The following is an 8426-nucleotide window of genomic DNA, read 5'->3' on the forward strand; positions in this document are numbered from 1 at the left end:
ATGTACACACTACATTTTTTTTTTCTTTGGCGAGGCCTCAGTGTTCTAAACCAAGCTACTTCAGGAAAAAGCCTGATCTTTTTCCTAAAGCATTTTCAATGGCAGTTTTGCCATAATTTTGACAGCGAAGCTACTTTGCGAAGATGACTGCTGGGTATGAGCAATCGGCATCTTTTTTTTAGGCTCGCTCACACTGGCTTATAACACAGCTGAGTGCTCTTCAATGTTTTATCGGATAGCACTCGGCCCAATGTTATACTATGGGGCAGTGCAGCTCTGCAATTATTTTCTCATGCCGATTCGACTTTTTTAAATGGAGTACTGCTTGTGTCGCAATGAAGACCTTCAGCAGTGAAAAGCCATGATGTCATAATGGGCTTTAGTTTATCTCTCTGGGAGCTGCCATGACCGTTACAGTGCCTATTAAGTAACACAGCCATGCTTAGTACTTTTGTTTTTTTTAAGTATGGTATCCTTAAAGACTGTAAGATGTCATAGTTACTGAGAACATGTTACCTAGGCCAGGATTAATGCAAAATAGCAGCCTCAAGAAAAAAAAACTTGTTTTGATGGAACACCACATGTGTGCCCCTAATTTTCCGCCCCAAAATTTGGGGTGCATCTTATGGTCCGGTGCATCTGCAAAATGGGTAATTTCGAAAATGGGTTCACTTTAGGAGGGATTGTGCTCTTGGCACTTAGGAGCTGTGTATGTGGAGTCTGCATACTATTCCAGGAATATCTGCGCTCCAAGAGGCAAATAGCTCTCCGTCCCTCCCGAGTCTCGCTGTGTGGCTAAGCAATACTGTACAACCAGATATAGGGCATTTCTACATTCGGCAAAAATTGTGTGACGAATTTTGGTGCCATTTTTACCCATTTTCCAATGTGAAAATGTAAAATCTGGGGCTAAAACAAAACTTTGGTGATTGAAAATGTAATTATTCTTTCTTGACCGACCAATGGTGTAAAATTCTGAGAGGCACGGTGGTGTCAACATGCTCACTGCACCCCTAAATGAATTTATTAAGAGATGTAGTTTGTAAAATGGGGTCTCTTAAGGGGAGTTCTGCTGTTCTGGCACTTTAGGGCCTCTGCCAGTGTGACATGGCACTGTAATAGTAGCCCAGCCAAATAGAAACTCCAATATGGTGCTTCTTCCCTTCTGAGCTTTGCACTGTGCCTCAAAAGAAGTTTTCGACCACATATGGGGTATCGGCGTACTCAGGAGAAATTGCACAACAAATTTTGGGGTACATTTTTTCCTGCTATTCTTGTGAAAATGAAAATATTGAGGGCCAAAACATTTTTGTGGTTAAAATATATTTTTTCCATTTCTACAGATCCACGTTGTAAAATTCTGTGAAACACCTGTGGGTTCAAGGTGTTCACCACACATCTAAAAAAATTCCTCAAGGGGTCTAGTTTCCAAAATGGTGTCACTTGTGGGGGGTTTCCACTGTTTAGGCACATCAGGGGCTCTCCAAACGCAACATGGCGTCTGCTAATTATTGAAGCAAATTTTACATTCAAAAAGTCTAATGGCGCTCCTTCCCTTCTAAGCCATGCCATGTGCTCAAACAGTGGTTTTCCCCCACATACGGGGGTATCTGCGTGTTCAGGAGAAATTGCACAACATATTTTGGGGTCCATTTTTTTCCCTGTTACCCTTGCTAAAATAAAAAAGAAAATGGGTCTAAAGTAACATTTTTGTGAAAAAAAGTTAAATGTTCATTTTTTTCTTCCACATTTCAAAAATTCCTATGAAGCATCTGAATGGTTTAAACTTCTTGAATGCAGTTTTGAGCATCTTGAGGGGTGCAGTTTTTAGAATGGTGTCACTTTGGGGTATTTTCTGTTATAAAGACCCCTCAAAGTCACTTCAAATGTGATGTCCCTAAAAATTGGTTTGGTAAATTTTGTTGGAAAAATTAGAAATCGGTGGTCAATCTTTAACCCTTATAACTTCCTAAGAAAAAATGTCTGTCCCAAAATTGTGCTGATGTGAAGTAGACATGTGGGAAATGTTATTTATTAACTATTTTGTGTGACATCTCTCTGATTTAAGGGCATGAAAATTCAAAGTTTGAAAATTGCGAAATTTTCGCCACATTTCCGTTTTCACAAATGCAAGTCATATGAAATATGTCACGAAAAAAACACTCAATCAGTGGGATCTGTTGAAGCGTTCCAGAGTTATTACCTCATAAAGTGACAGTGGTCAGAATTGTAAAAATTGTCCTGGTCATTAACGTGCAAATAGCCTTCATGGGTAAAGGGGCTCCTACACGTTGCATGTATACCAACTTATATTCCATTTAATTTTTTTGGGTTTTGATATAAAGCATGTAATAAACATTACCCCCCCCACCCACTCCTTAATAAAAAAAAAAAAATGCAATTCCGTTTATTTATATATTGCATTGTGAGAGGCGCCATTTCAATTTTCACCTAAGGCTGGAGAAGAGCTAGAATAGTCCCTGGGTAAAAGTGACAAGTCCAGCTTTAGGCTACGTTCCCACGCCAAGCATTTAGTGAGTTTTAATTTTGTAGATTTTCTGCACCTATCATGCGAATTACGTTACTTGTGTTTTTTTTCATTGCATTTTTGGTGCTACACTTTTTGTTATGTCCTGTTCAACCATTTTACAGCCTGTGCCGTATAACGTGTTACAGCCTGTTAACATGTTAAATGCCACTGTCAATCTCACCCCGCCCATCGGTGACCCAGTCACGTGATCGCGGGTCACCGATGGGTGGGCATGACAACCCAGGGTCTGCAGCAGACTCCAGTGGTTGTCATGAGCTGGTCGCTATGAGCGCCACCTAGTGGTCGGCGCTTATAGCACAGGACCATTTCTGCTACATAGAGGTGATCTGCTGATCATCTGTATGTAGCAGAGGCGATCAGACAAGTGCTGCTTCTAGTCTCCTATGGAGACTATAGAAGCAAGCAAAAAGTGAAAAAGTTTTTAAAAATATTAAAAAAATAGAAAAGTTTAAATCACCCCCCTTTCGCCCTATTCAAAATAAAATAATAAAAAAAAACACACATATTTGGTATCGCCACGTTCAGAATCACCTGATCTATCAATATAAAAAAAGAATTAATCCGATCGGTAAACGGCGTAACAAGAAAAAATTCTAAACGCTAGAATTGTGTTTTTTGGTTGCCGCAACATTGCACTAAAATGCAATAACGGGTGATCAAAACATCGGATCTACCCCAAAATGGTATCAATAAAAACTTCAGCTCGGTGCGCAAAAAATAAGCCCTCACCCGGCCCCAGATCCTGAAAAATGGGAGACGCTATGTTTTTGTTTTTTTTTTTACACCAAACTTTGGAAAAAAATTTCACCACTTAAATCAAAAAGAACCTATACATGTTTGGTATATACGAACTCGTAATGACCTGGAGAATAAGAATGGCAGGTCAGTTTTAGCATCCAGTGAACGTGTTAAAAAAAAAAAAAAAATCTGTGGTATTGCACTTTTTTTGCAATTTCAACGCACTTGGAAATTTTTCCCGTACAGGATATGGTAAAACTAGTAATGGCGTTGAAAAGCACAACTCGTCCCGCACAAAATAAGCCCTCACACGGCCATATTGACCAAAAAATAAAAATGCTATGGCTCTGGGAAGAAGGGGAGTAAAAAACAGAAAATCCCAGGGTTGCGAAGGGGTTAACTAAAAGCTGCTTTGTTTTTGATACTTCCTTGTATGTGGCTTTGACAAAGCTTGGTGCAGATTAACAGAATTGCACTAAAAATGCAATTTAATATTTTTTACCTACGATTTTCGGCACCTAATGCAAGTGTAAGGTGAAATTCTGCACAAAAAATGCAGCATACCTGCAAGAGAAATTGACATTGCAGATCTAGAACATGCACCACAGGTCCGTTTACACTGAGTTAAAAAAAAAAAAACATTGGGCATGAGAGTCCTATAAATCCCATCCACTTTTCTGGAAATGTAAGACGCAGGGAAAATATGTGACAAAAATTCACTGTGGGCACGCAGCCTTATTCTGTGGGTCAGTAGGATTATAGAATTACCTGATTTTTATATTTTTTTTATGTTTTGCTACTTTTACACACTAAATTATTTTTGATAATGTGTATTTTTTGGCTACATCTCTCTAGTAGGGCTTGAGCTGGATGAGTTTATGCTTTTATTAACAGCATTTTGGGTACATACGGTAATTTAGGATTGCATTTTATTCATTTTTATTTTTAATTTTTTTTTTTTTACATCATTCAATATGCAGCACCAGTGATAAGACAGCTTTATTCTTTGGATAAAGAAGATTACAATGATACAACGTTAATATAGGTTTTTATGCTCTGCTAGTTTTACACACTAAAAACACAATTTTTTAAAAAAAAATATTATCACCATATCCCAAGGCTTGTTTTTTGCAGGGTGTTTTCATTGATACCATTTTTTTTTTTCTTTTCTTTTTTTTTTTTTTTTTAGGCATACCACTTTTTGATCATATTTTATTCCATTCTATGGGTATCAGTCTGATGAAAAACTTACTTGCTGTTTTTTTATTTCTTTTTTTCAATGTTTACTATATGGGTTAAATAACTTGATAGTTTTATAATTCATGTAGTTCCGGATGCAGTTATACCAATTATGTGTCTTGTTTGTTTTTTTGTTTTTAGAAAAAAAGCTTTATTTTTATTGGCCAAACAGATTTTGAAGATTATTTTTTTTTTAACCTTTTTACATATCTTGTTGAACCCCTTTTACACATTTTTTTGAGCAGATGTTACCCAGGCCAGGGTTAATTCAAAATGGCAGCCTCCAGAAAAAAAGCTTTTTTTAAATGGAACACTGCACGTGTCACAAGGAATGAAGACCTTCAGTAGTGAAAGGCCATGATGTCATAATAGGCTTCAATTTAGCTCTCTGGGAGCTGCCATGACAGCTACATTGCTTATTAAGTGCCCTAGCCATGCATAGTACTTTTGCATTGATAAGTATAGTTTCCTTCTTAAAAACTGCAATATTCCATGGTTAATGAGAACATGTTACCCAGGCCAGGGTTAATTCAAAATGGCAGCCTCCAGAAAAAAATCTTGTTTAAATGGAAATCTGCACGTGTCACAAGGAATAGTGATGACTGAATATGCTTGCAAAAGGATCGCTAGTTTCAAATTCGGCACGAATATGGTACATTCGGATTCGTGATAGGAAAGACAAGCATTTTTTCTTAAAATCTGCAAAAATCTGTAAAATTGGGTGAAAAAGTACGGGAAATTATTGCATTGCAACTAAAGTATTTTTAACACTTTGGCTAGCATAGTGGTGGTGTATGATTAGTGGGGGTACGTGCTTGAAGAGGGGAGGGGCTGGGGAGAGCTCACAGAAGCTCAGAGCAGCAGCGTGCTTGTAATTTTTTTTTTTTTCCCCCTCTATCTTTGTGTGCAAATTGTGGCTATCCAATCAGGACACACAAAGCATTCACACTGTCCAGACACAAGGGCTTGTGCCATTGGCTGCTGAAATCACATGTCCCTCTCTATATAAAGAGCGGACATGTTGTGTTAGCGCCATTTTGTGATTACAACAGATCACAGAGGCTGCTGCTGACGGTGCTCCTGCATACTGAGATGTTAGCTAATTAGGTGGTAACTTCTAAGTCAGATAGTTTAGGTAGCTAGTGTCCTATGGGGCTGTAAAATCGACCTTCCAACAGATTTTTTTTTCTTGTGCCCTTACTGAGGTCCACACAAAGACAGCAGGGCATATGTCCTAGAAGTCTGTTGTACACTGCTTTTATTGTGCTCCAATCACGAGTACACCTTTAAAAATCTATTTTTTTTTCAGTTGCTTATGTGATACAGCAAGCCAGAATAGCCCACCTTGTCATTTTGTGTTGTTGAAATTCAGCTGTGTGCAGACTGAGTAAAAAATAAAAAAAATTTCTGTTGCTAACCAGAGTAAAAAAAAAAATATATTTTTTCTGTGACAAACGTGGTGCATCACGCCATAGGCCACCTTGTCATTTTGTGGCAGTGAAATTAAGCTGTATGCAGAGTAACAATCTATTTTTTTTCTGTGACAAACGTGATTCAGCCGGCTCGATCTGAGTTTGAAATTGTTTAGAGCATATCTTGTATGTTATACAGGCCTCATCCACACAAAAAAAATACTTTCTTCTGTGACTAACTTGATACAGTAGGGAAGATCTCACCTTGTCATTTAGTGCCACTGAAATTCATCTGTATGCAGAGTAAAAACCCTAATTTTTTTTTTGTTGCTAATAGTGTCCTCCTCCCACACTATCTGAGCAACATGAGTGGGAAAAAGAGAGGTCGTGGTGGAAGGGGGAACAGGCTTTGTGTTCAAGGTATATGTGGGGCAGGTGGTAATGTTAGTAAAAGCACTAGTGAACCAACACAGTCACGTCCTATCCAAAGACAACTTCTGTTACTGGACGGGCTACTCCACTCCTTTTCTTTGGCAGCCGCACAGCAGTACTCCTTGTTGATGAGGGTCAGAAAGAGCATGTGCTCCAGTGAATGGCAAAGCGCTGCTGCAAGTGGCCTCTCCTCCTCTTCCTCCACCTCACCATCACACACAGTACAGTCCACAGAGGTGGCACCCCAGTTACCCCCCCCCCCCTCCCTTTGTCACAACTGTCAAACTGCCCAACTGACTGTAGGGAACCACAGATGGGTGGTTCTGCAGAACTATTCACACATTCTATGCCATGGGCATCAGAAGTGCACTCCAAAGTTTCACAGAGTCAAGAGGAGGAAAGCATCTGCACCGATGCCCCAAATTTTTTTTAAGTTGAATTCGGGGCAGGACGAAGTAGGGTACAAGCAGTTTCCTGACCCTCGTCACCAGACGTTGACACCCGGGGGAGTGGTGATCCTGATGAGACTCAGATACCTGAGGCTCACGCGGACTATACTGTGCTGTCAGGGCAAGAAGTGGAGAAGGGTGACTCAGGGCGAGAAATGAGATAGCAGATTGTATGATGATGAGGTTGTAGATCCCACTTGCTGTGAACCCAGAGGAGGCATGCAGCTGAGTAGCTCATCTGAGGAGGAGGAGGAGGTGGTGGAGGAGGAGGAAGACGAGGAGGTTATGTTGCATCCTATGACGCAGACACGGAGTGATGTAAGCTCGAGGAGCACTGCATCCTTAGCCACAACTGTGGTTGTGGCCAGCAGCGGTCGTGGGGCTGCAGCTCGCAGGGGCGGTAAGGGTTGCCTGGCCTGGGCCTTTTTTTTAATGACACCGCAAAGGATGAGCCAACTCGCGTTATCTGCAAACTTTGCTATATAAAACTCAGTAGAAGGAAATAGTGCAATAATTTGACTAGTACATGCATGAACCTTCACATGAGCAAACAACATTCGTTACACTGGCAATCTCACTGCGATAAAATGCGGACCAGCGGACCTCAACAACCATCAACCTCCCCATCAACCGCATCTGCTGCTTCTTCTTCCCTCTCTGTTACGGTGCCATGTACTGTCACGCAGGTCTCCGACCACAGAACTTCCGGTTCTCTACCCTCTCCAGTCAGGCTGAGAGCCCGTCAGCTGTAATGGAATCCCCAAGACTTGCAGAACAAACCTCTGTATTTCACACTTCCTCCACTGTTTCTGCCTCCTCCACCTCCTCTAGGACCTCCACCTGTGCACTCAACCTCTGCCTTAATGAGACACGCGTTTCAACAATGCAGGGGGGATCCACACTACCTCCGTACTGCGCAACCAGGGCTCACCGCAATCAGGCAGTGTTAAAATTAATATGCCTTGGAGATTGTAGTCATACAGCTGAAGAGTAGTGGATAGCTCTCCAGGCTGAGTTTGAGCAATGGCTGTCTCCGCTGAATCTGGAGCCAGGGAAGGCAGTGTGCAATAACGGTGTGAACCTGGTGGCAGCCTTATGCCGAGGCGAGCTCACACACGTCCCTTGCATGGCTCACGTCCTCAACCTAGTGGTGCATCGATTTCTCCGCCACTATCCTGGCCTGAATGAGCTGCTGCAGAAAGCACGGAAGCTGTGTGCTCACTTCTGTCGTTCGCACCCCTCAAGTCATCGACTTGCATCGATACAGAGGTCTTTGTCCGTGCCAGTTAACAGGTTGATATGCGATGTGCCGACACAGTGGAATTCCACTCTGCACATGTTGCAATGACTGTGGTAGCAGCAACGAGCCCTGACGCAGTATGTCATGTTGCATAGCCAGGGCCAATGCAGTACGGACGTGGGGCATATCACGTTTATGGAGTGGGCACAGATTAAGGACCTCTGCACCCTTCTGCACAGTTTTGAAATGGCTACTAAGATGGTTAGCACTGACAATGCCATCATCAGCATCACTATTCCGGTCATCTACATGCTGGAGCAGACCTTGAATAGCCTGCGGCAGGAGGTGGTGGTCACAGAAGAAGA

Source organism: Phyllobates terribilis, unplaced genomic scaffold, assembly GCF_046119375.1.
Source record: "Phyllobates terribilis strain yellow unplaced genomic scaffold, ASM4611937v1 Scaffold_2__4_contigs__length_985480577, whole genome shotgun sequence".
NCBI lineage: Eukaryota > Metazoa > Chordata > Amphibia > Anura > Dendrobatidae > Phyllobates > Phyllobates terribilis.